We start from the raw sequence: 22,223 nt of genomic DNA on the forward strand, positions 1-22,223 counted from the left end.
CTTCTGTGAAAAACACTGCAAGAACCACAACACACTCATTTCACGTCCTCATCCCCCATCCAATTACTCCCGAACGCTTCTCTCCTCCCCAGCCCTGCCTTCTTCCTGTTCACCCTGCTCACCAGCAACTTTACCACTTCCTGCTCATGGCTGCCTGCCCATTCAATAGACACCTTGATGAATGAAGTTCAACCAGGAGCATGAAACTCTATATTCTGCAGTGGTGAATTTCTCTCTCACTCTCTCTCTGTGACCTTGCAACCTGATTACGGTGTAATCCTCTCCCCCCTGACACGTCCTGGGCTATTTCAGTGGGTTGCCAGGCGACAGGGCCACCCCAGGACCCCCGTCAGAGACGAAGGAGGGCGGCGTGACCGCGAGCATCAAAATCGCGACTCGGCCAGAATCAATCTCATCGCCTTTGCCGATCTACATTTCCGACTGTGGTTCGTTCTCACTCATTAACTGCGAGTAACAGCCGAGCATCTCCATGTCTGCCATTTCACTTCCATTCACTGACTCACAGTCGTCTGCTGTAACACAATACGCTATGAGATCACGCTCATCTTCTCTCTGCACATGATCGATGAGTGCTGAGGTCACTCTTCAGGACACTCGCAGATTGAATCACATTGGTCATGTTCATACAATCAGTGTTTGGGGTTGTGCATTTACTAACAGGTGTGAGTCTCAAATCATTCTGTTGCAATTGCTCAAATATGGTATGAAGTCACTTTTCTTGTCTTGAGATGCCTGTAACCAAAGCAACAAGGTGAATTTTAAAGAAGGTAGCATCCGCTATTGAAAGTTTTTAATAATTCGGTATAAGATAATGGGGTTGTTACTATACTTGTAACCAAACAACTGTGTGTGAATGCACTTTTAAACCAGACTGACAAGCGTAGCCTCTGTGTTGTCCCTTGCACCCGATCACCCTTTGCTCCTTCACTTGAACTGTACGCAGATGGATGGCCCGTTACTGTCAATCGATGCAAATGCATGCAAATGTATGCCCTCTCCTGATATTAACCTTCAGTCCAATTCAGTTTTACAGCCAAGTTCACAAAAAATCATGCTGTGGTTTAGAAGCATATTGAAGTTAATCTCTCTTCCTTCTGAAGTGAAAGGGTTATAAATATGAATATACAAGCTCGAAAATATACAGTCCTTCGACTTTCATTCAGTTTACTGTTGTAGTGACACATTGCCAGTTTGTCTGGAATTGATCCACGGTGGCACAAGGCATTGCGGTAATGATAACATTCGCAAAGCCAACAGATGTACAAACAATTCTAGAGGATCTGAACCAAAGTCTGTTTCAGCTGCAGTGCTTATTAAGTTCATTAATTATTGAGGAGGAAAAGATTACTGTACTGCTAATTCATGGCTGTAAAGACCAACTACTTTAAGCAATGAAAGCTTCACATGCATAAACAGTAGGGCTGTGCAAAAATATCGATACATGTAACTATCGCAATATTTTTTTTTCAATAGTGTATCGATAGTGATACCTCTACTATCGATAATTTTTTAAAAATCTTGTCATATACATACGGCCAAAAGTAAGTGGAAGCGAGCATGGTGAAAAATATAAGAAGGCTTGTAGCTCTCAGAGCTGATGTGGGGGTGTGCTTTGGTTTTCAAAATAAGTCATGGAGTAATGAGTTATATAAAATAATGCTGTTTGTAGGCTTCGCGAGTCATGACACAAGTCACTTGGCTACTGCAGTGCATTAGACAAAAAGTTTATTAAGAAAAGTAACAATGACATTTATTGTGCTTTCACGGATGTGACACCAGCGCATTTAAAGCACGGATGAAGCAGGGGTTTTATTCTGCCCATGTTCACTGTTTTAACTGTAATCAGGGCTCGACATTAACGCTCGTCCGGGCCAAGTGAATGTTTTGTATGGGCAAAGTGAGAGAGAATTTTACTTGCCCGACCGGACAAGTAACTTGAAGAAAATAACAGTGCGACATATATGTAGAATAATAAGAATATATGCATTAGACAGAGCTGCGTGTTTGTCGTGGTTGTGCTTGTTTGTGTGTGACAATAATCAATGTCCACGCGGATGGGGAATCCTGTTATTTAAATGTCATCTGGCTGTTCTGCGTGTCTGAGTGAATTATGTGCACAGTTTAACATACAACACGAGTGATGGTCGAGGATTTATCTGTGCTGCACTGTATGTGGATATGAACACATGAACTTCATCTCCAGAGTTGCTCTGAGAGTTTATTTTATGAGCGTTTTACTGTTTGAGTGAAGCTATCTGCAAACAAGTGTCTTCCCAAAGACCCGTCAAAATAAAAGTCCCGTTAAATTGAACACTCAGACAAAAAATACTGTAGTGTACTATTGAAAATTGAAGTGCCCTTGTAGTAAATTGATAAACACTGTATACTATAGTAAAGTTCAAAAACAATATAGTAGGAATTTTACTGCAGTTTACTATAGTAAATACTATAGTAACCTACAGTAATTTATGTGGACAAATATACCACTATTGTATAGTAAAAAAGGAAAAACAAAGAACTTAGAAATATTAAAACAAATTTAGGTAATCTAAAAATGATATGGCCCTAATTTATCCATCTGTATGTAACATTAATGTCTTTTGTCAGTTATCTGCTTATTCATGTTGAACTACACTTGCACATTTCTGCCTGTGCTACCAAACTTTAAACCACTCTAGCACCAGTGCTATGTGCAAAAAAAGTTCATTTATAGCCTTAACACTAATAATAATTACTGCTTGCCATTGTTTTATAGCAGTCACGGAGAGTAGGCCTATAACCAAATTCAGGCGGCCAAAGCGGACACTAGTTAAAATGCTTAGAAGCAAACGTGACCAATCTAAATCCGAAACAATTATATTGATTATATTATATTATAATTCAAATGAAACATCATTTTTTTTATCTTTGGACAAGTAATTTTTGTACTCGGACAAGTGAATGTCAAATTTACTTGTCCGAAGGACAACCACATGACAATGCTTAATGTCAAGCCCTGTGTAATGCACCACAACAGCTAAGTGACTTGCGTGAGCCACCTTATTCCCCTGTGCTACCCACTTGAGGGGCACAATCTACAGTTTGAGAACCCAAACCTCAGATCTAAAGGTCCATGCATCGCACATCATGGCCACCCTGCAGAGGTAAGGGATGTTTTTACACTTATCCTTACAGAAAACCCCAGGTGGTGGACAGCATGTTGTATTTCTAGCTCTACTTTTTACATTTTCTATTTAAAGTATTGCAATATATCGCAAATGTGTATCGTATCGTATCGAAATACAAAGCAATATATTGTATAGTGACCCATCTATCGTGATATGTATCGTATAGGGAGGCACTTGCCAATACACAGCCCTAATAAACAGCCTTCAATGTTAAATCAATACAGTGTAAGTTGCTTTCCAATTGTTCAAAGATGTAGTATTGGGAATAAAAATATTCATTGGTTTCTTGCATTTCCCAATAGTGAGTAAACTTTTTTAAATTTATTAACAATGAAGCTTGACATACCAGTTAATCACATTTTCAAAAGCAATAAAACCACTAAAACATTTTATACACATCTCAAAATCAAATCAACTACTGTTCTTTAGAAATGATTCACACTTGCACTCACATATTTGTATATGATGTGCAAATTATAAAAGCATGTGGGAGAATTATACAATTTTATATTTTAACATTTCGTTTTGTGTAGAAACCAAAAATGCTGAATTTTATTTGGCACAATGTATGTGCATGTTACAAGATCTTTTTTTCACAGTAGTGTTTTGATGTGGCCTTATATGAACAAGACATGTGCCAATATGCAGTCATAAAGTATATGTATATGTGAATATATATATATATTGTGCACACTTCTAAATGGTGAATAACTAGACAAATTGTTTAGATTTAGCGAACACACAATAGTTTCTTTTCCATCGACCGGTTCAGATTGTGTGCTGTGTAAAAATAAGCTTAATGGAAATTTTGTCACAGACTAAAAGGAATTACTGTAAAATAAAAGGTGGTCTAATACATTTTTAGATCTTAAATATCCTTTAAAAGGAGGATAAAGCACAAAAAAGCACACTTAGATTTAAGAATATTTTTAAAAAATATAGAAATGTACAGATACAAATTTGGTACAGTTAAGCATTGGGGATGTGGCAATTTAACTTTTCTTTATCAAAGCAATTGCAAAAGCATGATGTAGTACAGACAGGCTGTTGTGCCTAGATATCTAAAAATGTATAGCGAAATAACTCTGTATTGAGAAATTCCAAAGCCAATTGTAAAACACTGTCATTTGCATCATTCATGCGAATTCATGGTTTTAACCAAGTCACTTTTCGTGTTACAAAGAACCTTTCAAAATGAATCATGAATTCACTTTCACTCTTGGCCATGAAATTTAGATCACACTTCGGTTTTAATCGTACAGGCTTTAGTGGGAGCGTGAACCGTTCCATCACGACAAGGTCCAGATTTAAACATGACTGTGAGGCAGCCATGCCCACTGCATCTTCAAAAGTACCAACAATTAATCATCACTCGGCCTGCTGGAGCCTTATAATGCACTGCCTCTTCTTGAATTACCGGAATGAGTAATCCTTTGAAATGTATGTGCAAAACAATACTTCCTCTGAGAGCGGCTAGAGATTCATACCTCCTTCAGAGAGAAGTGGGTGCGATGATATAAATGCCGTCTCCAGCCATCCTCTTCACCGTGAGCCCGCCCTGGTCATCCTGTGGTGTGTGGGCATTTGCCAGAATAGCCGTGCTTATTGGCCGCAATCACGTATTGTATAATATGACACGTAGACTCACATGGCACGCATCACATTTCCCTCAAAACAACAGCTGAATTACAATACAACTGTAAATTCTTCTTTAATTGGGTTTCTTTTTGCAGAAACATCTACTGTTCCTGGGAAGAGCAATAAATGCGTTACTGGGAGGCTTAATTTTAATGGCGAGCCATAAAGGTGGGAAATTAAAGTTAATTACCGGGTCTGTGAACTGGCGGGCGTAGAAATGTGTCCGCTTGGTCTGTCTAGTCCTCCCCTTGTGCACGAGGGTTGCCTCAAATTTATCGAGGTCAATCACCATTTACGTGACACTGCCCTGCTTCCCACCAGGTTCAATTAGCCGAACCGGGAACAAGGCCTAGATCATTCAGCTAAATATTATGACTTGCCTGACGCAAGGAACATACAGCAACATAAAATATAAGAAAAGCTCTTATCACATTAAAGCATCATGCACAGCATACTGTATATCTTTCAAACAGAACTGCTTTCGCTTAATTACACATTCTCGCGGGTCACGAGTCCGGTCTTATCAAAAAAGGTTCTGCTCGACGCTCCGTAACAGCGCAGCGTGAAACCGCCTCTCTGCGGTGAGATAACGCCTTTGGCATATCTACCAGCTTTCAATCTAATTTCCCGTCAATCTGGCAGATCATCTGTCTTTGCCTGCATCGCTCTCTGTGGCCTCTTTGCACACCCTGAGCTTTCTCGCCATGCTGCCCACTGGACCAGTCAAACAAAACCAACCCCCCCCCACTTCTGACCTCCTCTCAAAGTGTCTATGGTCCTTGGGGGTGCGGCCACAGCCAGGAGGGACATTAATAACAGGCACTGCTCTTCGTTACGCCTCCCTGTCGCCCCAGCAACAAATTAATTCCACTTATTTATCTCTCTCGCCAAGGTCGGTGCGGATGGAACAACTGTTTATGGAGCAAAAAGGACGAGGAATTATGGGTGATGTGCTGCGGCTGACAGCGCCGTTTGTTTTCTCTGGCGCACTGCGAGCGAGATAAAGCTTATAATGATCAATTTGATAACAAAAACTCTGCAGTCTCGGTTTTCTCCAACTATTCCCCCTTGTTTTTGATGAACACTTTTCAGGTGAGAGCACTAACTGTGGAAAATGAGAGTATGTAGGGAACGCTATATGATAAACAGGCAGCCATTTTGAGAGGATATATCACAATCATTGGCATCGCCATGCGACTCGGAATACTTTACTAGACTACAGCAGCCCACAGACCTCTCCACAATGCTGACACATACAGTCAGCCTATAAAAAACCATACGTATACATATCATGATTCACTTCCATAGTGAAGAGGACAACAAGGTCTTTAAACAAGAAAATCTTGGTGAGTCAGGATCTTTACTTTAACAATATTAATCATCAGGACATCTAAAACATCAGGAAAATCAGGCCGTTCCTGTCGGAGCATGCCTCTCAGCTGTTAGTCCAAGCTCTGGTCATGTCAAGACTGGCCGGCCTTCCAACAAATGCAGTCAAGCCCTTGGAAACGATCCAGAATGCAGCTGCACGTGTAGTTTTCAATCAGCCTAAAAGAACCCATGCAACACCCCTCCTCATTTCACTTCACTGGCTGCCAGTTGCCGCCCGCATCAAGTTTAAATCGCTGACACTGGGCTTCAGAACGATGACGGCAAATTCGCCCCTTTACCTCAACTCACTGCTCCAGGTGTACATCCCCCCCCCCGTCATCTTCGGTCTGAAAATGAGTGACGCCTGGTTGTTCCATCACAGCGAGGCACCAAATCGCTTGCAAAAACCTTTACTCATTCGGATCCCCTGTGGTGGAATGAACTGGCAGCCTCCACCCGAACTGCAGCATCCTTCATAACTTAAAAAAAACAGCTCAAAATATACCTGTTCCGCATTTATTTGACTAACCAATAACTGTCTATATCTTGTGTCTAAAAAAATGTTTTCATTCTCTCCCTTGCTTACTCCAGCTTTAATCCTCGTAGCATGGCCTTGTAAACTCAAGGTACTGTTTAGCGTGCTGACAAAATGTTTATACGCTCTCTTACTTGTAAGTCGCTTTGGACAAAAGTGTCTGCCAAATGAATAAATGTAAATGTAACAATAATATGCATATGTTCGATATTTGCAAAAAAATCGCTAAGGTGCAACATGGCAAGAGTCACTATTTACTAAACGATTCTCATGATATCCTTATAAGTGCAGATCTCCTATTTTACTACAAAAAGACATGGTTTGAAGAGCTCGAGACAAACAAGAAAACTCTTTTCTCTTCTCACAGGGTAGCTTCCGGCCATCATTTTTCACATTGATATTTTTCGCTGTAGCTTCGTTTGAGCAATTTGAGTCCTCTATTATTAATGTGGCTGAGTGTACGGGCTGCCCGTACACAGCTTGCAGCTCTACACTATTATAACAAAACTAGTGAGAACGGCAAACAGAGGCAACGTCCAAAGCCTTGAATTACACCTTTAGTTAACTCTTTCCCTGCTTTTGATGGAAAATTCTAGTTTTGCACACTGTTCTAAATCCAATCTGTGCCACGTCTTGGATAAAAATGCAATTATGACCCAGTCCGTGAAAACCACACTGAAAAAAATAACTTGCAGAATTTACTTAACAAAATCCTTGTAACAATTTGCACGAACCCAGTATAAATTAAATCCTACTTATTAAATACATTTAGTTTTTGTTAAAATATCAAGTAAATGTTCATTAAAGTCCTCCCTCAGCCTAGGCACAAGCACCGCTCTTCTGAACAACGGTAACAACTTAAAAAATCCAAATAAAAATAATACCAAACTCTCCTAAATCTCAAAGATAAATCAACACATAACACGAACAAGTCTTTCTTTTTACTGAAAAACACTTAAATTACAGATAATTTGGAAATTTGATCTCCTATTGCAGTCAATTACAAAGCATGCTGGGAACTAAAGATCAACTGCCAAGGTATATCAAATATCAAATAAAATAAATAAGTATACTTAATTTTACCAATTTTAATGGGTTTAACATATTAAAATTCAATTAAAATTACTCAAACAAAATAATTAAAATCTTAACAACCAATATTAGTAGATTTTATTCCCAAGATTTTTACGTTATTTTAAATCAATTTTTTTGTTAAAAACTGGAACATAATTATATTAAGTATATTTTAATAATTTATTTTCATAAAATCTACTAAGGCACATAATCCTTTTTTCAGTGCAGGCTCAAATTTTAATTTTGAGAAAATGAACATCAAAGCTTGATTCAAATGTTAATTTCACTGTGATTTCAAACTTTGACATGACCTTACTCAATATAAAAGATATCAAGGTTATATTTTCACAGAATGATCTTTACATTATGTAGGATGATCTTTTTGTAGAAAACAATAAATAACAAAGCTGGGTTTTCACAGACTCGGTCACAATTTTCTCAGCTTTTTGTTAAAAAAAGTTTTTTTAGGAAACCTAACCACATTTAAGAGGTGAAAATAAATAACAAATGAAGATTATTATTATTAATGAAGATTTTTTTTAAAAAGCACAAACTCTAAAAATGCCAGGTTGTTTTTAACCCAGCATTGGGTCAAAAAGGGTCAAACCCAACTGTTGGGTTAAATTAACCCAGAATTTGTTTATATGTCATCAATAAGGGACAGCACAGCATTTTGGGTTGAAACATCGCAGAAAGTTAATTTATAACCCAACAGTTGGGTTTCTTCATGTTTTACCCAAATCTGGATTGAAAATCACTCATTGATGTTCTGATTTAAAATGTTCTGCATAAAAAATAATCAACATTTGTTATTTACTATCACCTCTCACATATGTTAAAAAGCTGAGAAACTTAAAAAAGTAACATTTTGAGAAAAATAAAACATGGTGGCCCTGGTTGGCAACTTGAAGGAACAGTTCACCCAAAAATGAAAATTCTGTTATCATTTACTCTGCATATATTTCTTTGTTCTGAGCAAACACAGAGAAAGATATTTGGAAGAATGCTTGTAACCAAACAGTTCTTGGCCACCATTGACTACCATAGAAGGAAATTTTGCTTTATAAATTTCTTTGTTCTGTTGAACACAAAAGGAGATATTTTGAAGAATGTAGGAAAGCAAAGAGTTCTGGCGCACTTTTGACAGCCATTGTAATTTTTCCTACTATGGTAGACAATGGTGGCCAAGAAATGTTTGGTTACAAGCATTCTTCCAAATATCTGTCTCTGTGTTCATCCGAACAAAGAAATGTACACAGATTTGGAACAACTCGAGGGAGAGTAAATGATGATGAATTACTTTTGGGTGAACTGTACCTTTCAAAAATTGACAAGGAAAGAGTTAAAGAAAAAGAACGGACAGTTCGTTGACTCCCCTCATCTTCTGTAGACTTTGGCCAGAATTTTAGGTATCATGTAAACAGGTTCAACAATGAACAAAATCGGCGAGTACTCCAACGTGCACGCCCAGTGTTTTGGCTGCAGGCTGCGTCTGGGCGTAGTGTTTTTCCCCTAGGCGTGGTGGCTGCCCAGGTCCCTAATGGCCTAGAACACAGGCATCTCTGCTCTGCATCCAGTGGCTCCTGCCGCTGCAGTGGCAGTGAGGAATGACTGCAATATCCCAGTAGCCATAGCAGAGTCTGTCAGCAGTAACAGCGCCTCGCGTATTCTCCCTTTCCCGTCGCTTCTCTACCTCTCTTCCCCTTTGCTCATCTGCCGCCCCTCTCTGTTTTCAATTTAGTTAAAGCCCTGACAAACTAAACGCATTCGGGAAGACAAATTAGCCCCCTTCCCCAATGAAATATCAGGCACGGGTCACAGCGAACTGTACAAGCACTTATTCACGAAGCGAGCGGAGCCGGATTAAACCGCCAGCCTAAGACGCAAGCACTCCCTCAAACGCCAGTCGCCGGCGCATTTACAATTCTACAGCATCAGCAGAGCAGCTTCCCAGATTCAAAGAGTGCATTTTTTAAAAGAATATACATCTTATTGAAGTTTGCTGACGTCTGTAATTGCATTAATGAGTAAAAAGTGGCGGATTATGAAAGCAAGGGACAGCGTCTGAGGTTTAAACGTTTTGACAAGCAATGCACTTTTGATGTTTAAAGTCGCTTCTGAGTGGGAGAGCTGAACTACAACGGAAACTGTTTCTTACAGGAGCATAAGGCTAATCTGCAATACGTAAGAAAGAAAAAAACATATCATTTACAGGAAGAGGAACCGTGCTACTGCTGCCCTTGTTACATTAGAAGTCTGTACCGTTTCAGCACAGGCTAGAGAATAAAGTTGCTCTCTTGACTCGACTTCCATTTCCTCATCTGAATTAGTTGAGTGCTTTCTGTACTATGTATTATGCTTTTTGGCACATGCCGTGGATGCCAGCCTGCTTTCTTCTCGCTCTCTCTCTCTCTCTGTTTCTCACTGGAATCGTGGTTTGAATCACACATCTAAAGACAGAAGGAACAAAGAGGGAATCAGAATCGGGCCTGTTTTGCCAGCTTTGGCACGGGCACGATTTGTATAATTGCATTTGACAAAAATGCTTTGCCTATCAAATATCATTCTTCATTAAATTGCCTTGGATTCAATAAGCTGTCACATTTCCATATTTCCAATTTGACAGGTTGTTCTTGTGGTGGGGATCTAAATGTATTCCAGAGCTCGCTCTCCACTCGAGCGCGCCTCGCACTTATCATGAGGAGCGGCGAGGAGAGAGAGAGGGAACTCATTTCCACCCAGTGTAAAGAGCTCCAATTCATTAACATAAAGTCACATCAGACATGAATATGGATTATTGGAAATCTTATGAAAGAAAACAGGCTCGCTTATCCAATCTTTGCCCTCAGTTTTAAAAAAGCATTAATCGGAGATATGAATTCAAAGAAGGAAAGACTCAATTAAAAAGCAATTAGAACTTGTAAAGGACAGACGGACCGAGAGATGCAACCGGAACATGTGAGACCTTTCAGAAATCACCTTTTAATCAATTAGTGAAAGCATTATTAAATAGAATGAATAAAGATCTAAGCAACCCCGTCGAATCGTTCTACGCTTCATTGTTAGTAAATGCACAAGTAGCAGGAGATGAGATGTTATTTGTATGTATCATCCATTTACATGAATATATCTCTAAATACTAAAGACAATAATGAAAAGATCCAGAAGCACTTTTTATTTGCATATGACTAGCTATGGACTTTGTATAGTACTGCCTCCCATAACCAACTAAGCATCCAGTCCACCAGCATTGCTAGGCAACCCATCTCTGCTTGACGTCAGTAACCGAATCTCCTCTTCAGTCTGAATGACAACATCGGCTATTGTTTAAAGTCTTTTCTGGTAAATACGACAACTCATCTCCCTTAAAACCTTTTGTTTTAGATCATTAGAGCATTGTACAGTTACCTCTCACCCACATGCACGCACACAACTCCAAAGTGTTTTGTAGTTGTATCTACCCACTATCCTCTCCACCGCGGATGCTCCCGCCCGACTAAATAGGCATCTCAGAAGAGAAAAATAAGCTAATGGAGGGTTATTGAATAGATCTAAAAGAGTGCACAAGGACGCAGAGCAAAATCAATACGTCTAGAATTGGAAGAAAAAGGCAAACGGCATAAACTTTAGAATCATTAACAAGAGTGAAATAAGCATATAGCTGAGCACGCACATGGAGAGTATTATATTGCCTTTCTGTATAACAAGAACAGCGGGAGTGCACTGTTGTAAAGAGTACAGAGGCAAGGTAGAGACATCTATCTCTAGCCAGCAAGTGTAAAGTTCAAGGTGAACTTCTGTGAAAAAGTACAAAGGCATGGCGAAGAGATAAAAGTGTACTGTACCCCTGGCATTTTATCATCAAATTATGCTCAAAGGCCTTCGGAGGGTAAAGTATACAGTAGGGGGGCAGCATTTGTTGTAAGTTTCTAAGAAGAGCTGTGCATCCTAAGGGACCCAGCAACTTCTTGACAACACACACAAAACGTATCACGGTCAACTCTCCTTGAAGACTGGGTGCAGATGTACCACACTACATTTCCTCAATCACAAATACAATAAGTAAATAAATAAATACAATTAAAAATGTAAATAAAAACATTCAAATTTTAGGTTGTTAGATAAAATTTTACAAAATACAACTAAATAGTGACCAGACAGCTAACTTGCATACAAAGTATTATTCTGTAATATTAGTTATACAATAAACATCGTGTGAGTGAGATGAATACATAAAATGCATTTTAAAATTATTTAATCATAGTATTTCAAGATTTAACTTATATTACTAAATTATGATGTTAGTTTTATGTACACTTACAACAAAATAATATAACTAAAAGTTAATTTATACATTATTATAATTATTAAAGCACTGAAAATATTATTTTTGTAATGAGGCTATTTTTACATATCTTGTCCTAAAATTGATATTATAATCTATTATTTTTCTATTATAATAATACAGTCATTTTATGACATGCAATACAGGCTGACAGATTAGAGGGTAGTCTCTCAAAAATGAAAAAAAGTTACAATTGGCCATGGTCTTGCCAACCAGTCGTACCATCCAGAGGCGCAAAATGTAACCCTTGTACCACAATGCACTGCAAGATAGCATGACAAATTGTGCCTTCCCAGCATCTCCCACACAGATTTTCATATCTCACACTCTAACCGTGCAGTCATTGCTTAAACACACCACTAGTCAAAATCACCATTCGAGAAACTCCTTGAAAGTTTGTTGCTCAGGGACAATTGCCAGCAACACTGGCCAAGGAAGTCATTTAACACACCGCAGTGTTTTCATTTCCAGTCTTGACTCAGGGTTCTGTTTTTTGTGTGTCCTGTTCTTTTACATTTGCATCCGTCTTTGCGATGATTTATGGCCTAATGATCTCCGGCCCAGTTTCTCTAGAACAGAATGAGCACAAATTATCCTCGTCCAAGACGTCACATTCCGAGCCAGGGCTGATTTACTGCCCCCCTCTCTGAGAGAGACGAATTATCAGCCCCAGAGCGACTGTGGCGGTGAGCCCATCTTGTGTTTGCTATTAAAGATGTGATGGGCCATACGTTTAGATTGAGACAGCCAATCCAAGAGGGTGACTGTTAAGTCAACTAAAATGAATTGGCCAAGAACGCTGGAGCCTTCGACTGACTATCACAGGAAAACTCTTTAATATAAAAGTTGCCACCATTGGTTTGAAGCGTACTGCATATTTGGTTAATAAAAGACATATGTCAACATTTGATTGGCTACCACAGTCTGTAGTTTGGTTTTTGAGAATTGCCTGTGATATTTACTCGCCCTCTTGTCATTTTAAACCTGTATGACTTTCTTCATACAGAAAACATACCATACGTGTTTGAAATAATGACAGAATTTTCATTTTTGGGTGAACTATCCCTTTAACAGAAAGCCTCAGGATTGGACAGATCGCAAAACATCCCAAGCAGGACAATCCCTTCATTTCCCTGGAAGGTATTAATGACAAGAGGTTTCCGTATTAAAACGGGGTTAACTACAGCCAGTCCATAGCCAGAAATCAATTACATTCCGATATATATTTAGCAGTCCATGCTCATTGAAATTCACCAAGCTTAATGGTGTGTCAGAAATATAAATGGCAACAAAAATGAAGCTGACATATAGAGTGGCAAGTGTTATATCATTACAGGATAATTAACAAAACAATTATGCAAACAAAAGGAATATCAGCAAGGGCAAGACACACAACATTTTCCTTTGGAGAAATACACAAGTGGAAAATGTTTTACAAAGTACACACTGTGTCAATCATTACAGCCCATCATTACATCACTCATACTGTATATAGCCTTGTTCAGGAAATTATACACTCATTAGAAATGTCATGCAAATAACGTTATTACCGTATACGTGTGCCTGCCCGTGCGGTTCATTGGATATCTCTAAATCCCACGTTAATGGCCGTATGCCATGAATAAATACATGCATTAAGGTAAGGAGACACCGAAGACCTCATAAATGTCAAACGGAGAGAATCATGATCTCACAGTATCTACTATTAAACAATTACTCTGGCTCCTTTGGGACAGCATGCTGTAGATTAATGAGCACCCGCGCACCCCCCAGGGATAGAGACCGGTGCTGGCCGCCACAGATTTGGCAGGTCAAGAGGAATGGGGAAATGGCAGAGCTCATTCTCCCGCGGGGGTGCGCCCTCTTCCCTTCAGCGAGAGAAATTTCAGATGCATCAAATTGGGCTAAACGGAGAGATTTAAATATGAACTTCCCCTTTCGAGGCCTTTACGCATTCATGTGTTCCGTTAATTAAGGTATTACAATTACCTCGAGAAGACGGCTTGAATTTGCACTTTTGTGCGAGGCGAAACAGCCTGTTTATCATTTCATTAAACTAGCTGTCAATCTCGCTCTCCAAAACTGTCCGTTCAAGTGCTGTCATCGTAAACCTTTAAGGGTAACTAACCGCGGGGATCTGACTGCTTTTGTTTATTTATTTCTTTTTCATCCAGCAAGGATCTTAAGTTCACATATGGCACTTATGGAAACGACTATGAATGCATAAGCTTCATGACTCATGAGATATGAGTCACACAATCCACATCTTTCTTCACAATCCACCGAGTGTGAAGAGGAAAATGCTTAGCTGCCTTTCTCATGCATATTTACTGCTTTCAATACACAAACTGTCATCACACATCATTTCAGAGGTTACGCTTATAAAAAAAATTGCGAGCCCGATTGTGTATTTGGGGTTGAAATGCGTACGTGTGTTTGTTTAATCGCTTTTAAAGGTCAAGGCGGCTACGGTGCTTTTTTGTATGAGCTCTATCAGAAATTAGAATATAGATAAGCTTCCGGTTTATTCCTGGCATCGACCTGCTGAAACAACAATAAATCACAATATCACATTTGCTGCTCAGGTATAAAAGAATAAAGTAAAAATAATCTCTTGACAATTTGGCTGCTAGCAAACGATGCTCGATGAAGATAAGTAGCACAACAGGGAGTGAGATACTGCCAGCTCTACTCGAGGGAGATTTATGCTGATCTTAAATAACCAAGGTCGGACGTACTCTCGCTGAAAATGAAATGGTCGTGCAAGCTCAGCTTAGGGCTTGGTGCTCCCCCTCCCCAACACCTCCGCCTCGGGGACTGTGGCCTCACTCGTCTACACAAGATATGGTTTTCCATCACTTCAGTCACTCTCATATATTGACTGTACGCTATCGATTCATTGTCTGATCTCCATCTTGCTCACCTGGGAAGCATCTGTGTCCATTGTGTATAGATCTGCGCAAAGATTTCTCTTTTGGTTTTTCCTTTTAACGCATCTTCATTTTTTTGGTTGTCTCGTCATTGTGGGTTGAACAGACAATGCCAGGTGTTTTTTAGGGGGGGGTTGCACTTTCTTTCTGAGTCATCAAATGAGCTGAACTGGGATGTAGTAAGCGAAACGTAGCGTTGCTACTATCCACATTTTCCAGAATCACAACAATTGTTCTTAAATATTTTAAGAAACATTTTTTTCTCAACCAGAAAATTTAGCGCATTACAAAAAAGATTTGCAATTTGTCTCTGAAAAATTTTTATTTCTTACTTTTCTGTCTTGTTTTCCAGCACAAATATCTAAAATTTCGTAAATCAAGATGCATTCACTTTAGAAGCAAATGACTTAAAAAATATAATCTTGTTTTCTGAAAACATGTTTACTGGAAAACAAGACAAAAATACTAAAAAATTAAAATATATTATTATATGAAAATATAATATTGTAATAATACTAAAGAAATTCATTTTTTCAATGAAAACTGAAAAATTTGTGTTTTTGGATAAAAAATATAATTTGCAACACTTGCCGTTGAATTGCACAGTATATATTCATTGTGAAAAGCTAACATTAATTTAAATACATCTTTTTTCCTTTTGAGTAGCTTTTGGCTCAGATAGCCTCAACAGAGCCTTTTTCAACCAAGAGAGTTTTCAACCAATTAAATGTTTACAGGCCAATATCCTAAATCTCCTCTAAAAGGTTACATTAGCTATCAACTCACCCCAGCGTGCATATAAACATGCGGCGTGTTGGCCGTGGATAGAACCCACCTACCAATGTTGGTAATGACATTCTGGCTTGCACACCACAACAATGAGTCCAAGCACTATCACACCTTGAGGGTATTTCAAAATAACTTGACCTGATGGAAAAATACTGCCGGCGAGTATTGCTCCAGCAAATTAGGCTCAGCATGTTCTTTTCCTTCAACAAGATAAAAGTGTTGCTTCAACACCAAAGGAGAGAAAGACAGGACCCATCTATTTCTCCTTCTCATTGTACAGTCTTACTGTCCCTTTTATTCCTCAAATACAACAATGTGCTCATTTTGCTTTAATATCACACTGTTTAGATGAGGGCCATTTAGGTCTGAGTGTACCTAAAGGCAATAACTTCAAATAAATGTTGTCATCAAATATCATTTTTAATTTAATTACATACAATGAGCAAATAGGGATTGTTATTATTGAATGCTATAGCATGATTCACACCCATGTTATTTAATACAAGTGTCATTTACAAATGCTTCACATCAAAACAAAGTAAACAAACAAAAAGAGAGAATTATGACGAACACCTCCTCAATGCATAAGGCTTTCTATTCCACACATTATAAAGTAAACGACATCATCACGTGTAGCTGGCCGGTCTCTAAACACTCAATTCTCTAATATCACTGGTGAATGTCATGTTCCCAGAATGCCGCACACATCAAGGAAACTGGCAAATTGGGGCCACTCATGTCAGTATAGTGTAAACCCATTTAGAGGAGGTGGGTAATATATTTTGAAATGGTCTGACATAATGGCATTTGAGAATAAAGTGTCTCTTAGTGGCTAGACTTACCTATCATCAAATCCTTTCCCCTCCCCGACTGAACAACCGCCCGCTCCCCTTCCCAAAACTGGATGAATGACATCTGCTGATGACTTTGTAATTGAATTTGATGAGAAAATCATCTTATTATCAAAGACTGGCTCTATGTAAACGGCGACAGTGAAATCACTCCAGCGTGCACACCGTCTGAGCATTCAGCACCTTTAGCCCAGACACGATTCTAAAATGTCTGCTAGTCAGATGAGGTTAGAGATGCCTCTGAACCCCAGAAAATGAGCCGTCCTCTATTACAGACTGCTCCAATTGAATAAACGCTGGGTAATAACCACTGCCATAAATCGTTTGTCGAATATGTCGAAAACACCAGCGTTGTAAAATGCAGAATCTGTTTTCTTCTTCAGAAGTCTTGTTCTGGATCTGAAGTGCACAGATGAAGAGCACTGCAGAATCGGTCAAGAATGAGTCGTCCTCTACTTTAAAAACTGCTAAATGGCTTCCACAACAAGCGGACAGTTGAGAGGAATGCAAACAAAGCTCTTCTGAAAGGAAACATGTGGCTTTTACACAACTTGACATTGACATAATATTGTCCCCTTTAAGTGAAATATCATTCAAACAGTTTCTAAATAAAGCTCAACGTCTGACTGAAATGTGCACCCCATTTAAGATAAGGTCTAGCATAGGACTGGTTTCCTGCAGATATGAACACTGGCAATCTTGAGGCAAGATTCAATCCATAAATAACATACTGTTCCTTTAAAAAATCATTTATTTTCTTTCTTTGACTTTTTCACTTCAAGCAATGAAACATCAGTTCCAGCTGGCATGATGCCTAAAACATTGCCTGGTTTTCTTACTCAAAGTCTTTCATGGTTTTTTTATGTCAATGAGTGTTGGGTGAGCACAGAGTAAGGTGTATAAATTTGCAATGTATGTTGGGCGGTTTACGACCTTGTGCAATGTTTAGATTAAAATTTCAATTATATAACAAGATCAAAGATCATTGTACAGAAGAGATCAACTTCTTTTACTTAGTTAACTGTGTCTATGTGATGTCATTGACAAATTTCAATGTCGACTTTGGGGTTTAGCTAGCATGTAAGGGTATACACAATATGGTGTGCCCTGTTTTCCATTGCTGAAATTATAGCCTCTGCATTGCGTTTAATAGATCACAGTGTATGAATGAATGCGACAATGGCATGTCAGCACAGATACGGTTGTAGTAATTTAAAGGCCATTCCACTTTTGTAATTACATTAACGAGGCATCCGATGTGCAGCGGCAGGCGTAATGGGATTTTAAATACGTATTGATCAGCACGTCACAGCGAGGCTTTTTTCCCACTATCACCCTCGGGATCATCTGTGACAACAACACAAGAGATTGATATTATCTCAGGTGTTTTCTATGGCAAAGAAGAAAAGAATATATACAGCTGGCATGGCATTTTTTCAGATTAAAGCATTAATTATACATTAAAGCTGACTGAATAATTTTACTTTGGAAATTGAAGGTTGAATGCATAAGGATGTAAAGTGAATAAAAAGTATTTTCTTAATTCACTTAATCTTTGTTTTTGTGATGATAGTGTATACATTGTATATTCATCATTATATATATAATAAATTAGAGACCATTTCAAAATTATATTTAGTTTTTATGAATTTACTATTTATAGGTATGTGTTTTGGTAAATGATCATTTTAGTTTCGTTCTGTGAATTACTAACAATATTTTACCTACATTTTAAATAAATATATTGTTTCTATTCGCATTTATTTGCAGAAAATGTAAACTGGAGAAACAGGCCAAAATAACAGAACTGACGATCTGTATTTTTTCAGACCTCAAATGCGGCAAAGAAAACAAGTTCATATTCACTGTTAAGCAGTAATATTTGTACATGTAGCCTATTTAGGAAAAGTTCAAAAATTATTTTTATTTTATGTGATAAATCATTTTTATCATGTGTCTTGTCATACTATCAGTCTTTCACACAGATGTTGGATGACTTTGTGTAACTCCTGAGCTTTGATTTTGTTGAAATTCAACAGACACTGGACTAGAATGGCCACAATATATCTCGAAATGCTAATCAAATAAACATTTTGAATCGTCTCTTAATTTTTTGTCATGATTTGTATTTTTATTTTTTAAACATATTTATGCACCAGTAATAGCTATGGAGATGTACATTGTATGGCGTCTCCGAGCATCATTAAACAGTCTGTTTAAATACACCTTTAGATATGTATGACACTACACTGTGATTTTCTGTAAACGTTCTTTAAAAGGATGTGTACTGTAAAAAGGGTCACTCGAATAAATTGCAACTCGACAATGCGACTTCAAACACTACTTCATTCAGGCAGGTGGGGAGGTTACAATCCAAAGGATTTACTATAAATACCCAAGCTGCAGGCATTTTTTATGCTGCTGTGTCAATTAGACTTAAAGAATTTTAATTTGGAGACAATGCGGTGTAACCTGTGCACCGGGCTTTGCTGTGCCTGTAGCAACTCTACAGCTTCACAAGCTCTTCGTGTGAAATGACATCAATTAGACCCACCGGCCTACCGCACCACCCGTAATACCGCACATCTTTTATCCCCCCCCAAAGCAACTTAGCATAAGAATGTCGGTAATGCAGCTGCGAAGTGCAGACAAGCACAATCTCCCAGACGCACACTTCATCTGTGCTGTTCGGCACATATTTTAATATGATATTTGCACTTGTCTTCGATCCAGCTAATGTCAAATAAAAAATAGGCTCACTCATTCCCAGAGGGAGGCACACGTACAAACATAAAAAATTCTATTTGAGGTGGCTGGTTTTCTCAAAGGACATAAAGGTCTCTGAACATATGACCCAGTGTCATATTAGACTTTGAGGGACATTTATAGAGAGCATTTACGAACGAAAGAATTAAGAAATGATCTAAGGTCTTGTGTTTTTTTTACATTGCAATGCTTGGTTCTTTATTGCCCTACAGCTGTTTTTCTTAGTATCTTTTATTATCTTAAGATGAAAGTATGGTGGTATATGGATATTTGCAATATTTACGAGTGTTTTTGTACCATTCTAAATCTTGCATGGCTGTTTGGAAAAACAAGCTAAAAGTTTCATTATGAATTAAGAGGACAAGCAAACAGAGGGAGATTTATACACTATCCCTATTTTTCACTTAAAAATGATGTCTTAAATTAAAATACTGATTTAACACAGATTAACAGATTACGTATACTAGAACCTCTGTTTATGACTTCAGTTCACAAATTCGGTAATACTTAAATTAAAATAAAAAACTAGAACTAAAAATGTTTATTTAGCCCTGGCCACATAATGCACTTTGCCCGCTTTATCTGAACTTAAAGGGAAAGTTAAACCAAAAATGAAAATTATGTCATAAATTCACCCTGTTGTCATCCCAAACCTGTATGACTTTCTTTCTTCTGCGGAACACAAAAGAAGATATTTTGAAGAATGTTAGTAACCGAACAATGGCCGTACCCTTTGACTTGCATTGGTTTTGTGTCTATACAATAGAAGTGAATGGGTACCACCATTGTTTGGTTGCGAGGGTGAGTAAACAATGACAGAATTTTCATATTTGTCTAAACTATCACTTTAACATTCCCATAAAGATATTTTTAGTCTAATATTCTGTACCGTATATTTACTACACTTTACCCATTTACCCCTAACTTGTCTGTGTTTAATTTTGTTTAATAAAAACACACTATATTCTTACTCTATGGCTTCAACTCTGCTTATTTGTAAACATAATAAATGCTCTCTCATTAGTAAGTTGCTTATCATAAAAGCGTCTGCTAAATGAATCAATGTAAATACGATATACATATATACATATGGCTTGTATATTTAATACTTTACATAATTTGTAGTGTAAATGACATATTTAGCCATGCAGAGCTCAATTAAAGATGCCAATGGCAGGACTGAGACATGAAGCAGACGTTTTCCTGAATCTCTTATTAGGTTCCGCCTTGTAACTAATTTTGCTGCAATTATTTGTAAATGTGTGTTGTAATTGTTTAAATTTAATTGCAGGACTTCACTGAACCACATTAGGAAACACAATCAGTAAGATGCTACCCAAACAATAAACAAAATCCAAATTAACATTCTATTTCAACCGGATCCTCAAACAGCACACATGTGGAATACCAGCACGCACACACGTCCACAGAAAAAGAACACAATGTGAAATTCATTTGATAATGCCTACGTGACCCCGCCAGCAAGGACAGCTGCCACACGCACCATTTCATTCAATTTTACAGGCAGATGAAAACCAATTCTCTATGAGAAAATGGAATGAGAAAAAACATAAATGCTTCTGAAAATATATTCAAATGTGCTAAGAGAAGCTTGCGGTCCCTTGCATCTTCAGTGGGCATTAGCCCATTCTGTAAAGTGAGACGGGCCTGGCATCAATGCCTTAAAAAACAAGACCCTTTCACCATCAACAGTGCTGTGAATAGACAGAAAGCACACCTACCTGCTTCGGCCATCATGGATCCCTCACATTTACACGCATTTCAAACTGAGATGTGCAACTGTGTGTGTGTGTTTGTGGAGCCCATGGTGGTGTGTAAAGCTCAGAGAAAAACCAGCATGCAGTGGTCTGTGAGCCGGGTGCAGTTAAAGTGGTACGAGTGCCAGGTGCGGTTCACTTACCTTAGCTGGATCTCACTGGGCTCCTCAAAATGGTCATTTAATGAAAAAGCAGTTTGTAAGTTGTACTAAATGAATTTAGATGTGTGCGTACAGGCTACTGTATATAGAAAAATTGGTGTAAAATGAATACTAATAAAAACTTGTGTTTGTATAAGAGCTCTTACCTGCTCTTTTTTTTAACTGCATTTTACATCGTATGCAGAAAATCGTATAATGTTTTATGCAGATTTTGTATAAAATTGTTTTGCTTCTATATCAATGTTCTGTTTTCATTATTGTATGTTTCTTCATTTAAATACATTTTTAGTTATGTAAGGGAAACTATGACATAACATACAGCAAATTGTTAGTTGCCATTAAATATGTGTGAATGAATATAGTAATTATTCTCACTGGTATGAAACGTGTGTTGGCAACAATAATGCGGTGCCTAAAGTCCTTCTGCACTGTACTTTACTGTAACTAAAATATCAAATTAGTGTTGAAACTATTTTAAATGTGCTGTTTAACCTCCTTCTTCTGAGAAATCCTATCTGACACGTCACATGATACACGGCCATTTTCATGACATCACACCTACCTTCCAGCCCCTCGCCATATTTGTATGGAGATCACAGTGACATACAAAAATCAGTGTGACTTTAGTACCCACAAACACAGAAATAAACAGATGCATGTGTAAAGCCACAGATACAGAGAAATACATGGACAGCTTTAGGAGCCCGTTTGACTAGATGATTACAGAGTATGAAAGAAACATCATATACCTTTTCTTTTCCCTATGATATTGATATAATGGTTCCATGAAGAGAAAA

General features: G+C 38.1%; 1 protein-coding gene across 16 annotated transcripts in view; it reads right to left on the reverse strand.

Annotated features, from left to right (window-relative positions):
- nrxn1a (neurexin 1a) overlaps nucleotides 1–22,223 on the reverse strand; it is a 158,894-nt gene that overhangs the window by 119,664 nt on the left and 17,007 nt on the right. The gene's annotated exons all lie outside the window — the stretch shown is intronic.

The sequence above is a fragment of the Triplophysa rosa genome, linkage group LG18 (genome assembly GCF_024868665.1).
Source record: "Triplophysa rosa linkage group LG18, Trosa_1v2, whole genome shotgun sequence".
Taxonomy (NCBI): domain Eukaryota; kingdom Metazoa; phylum Chordata; class Actinopteri; order Cypriniformes; family Nemacheilidae; genus Triplophysa; species Triplophysa rosa.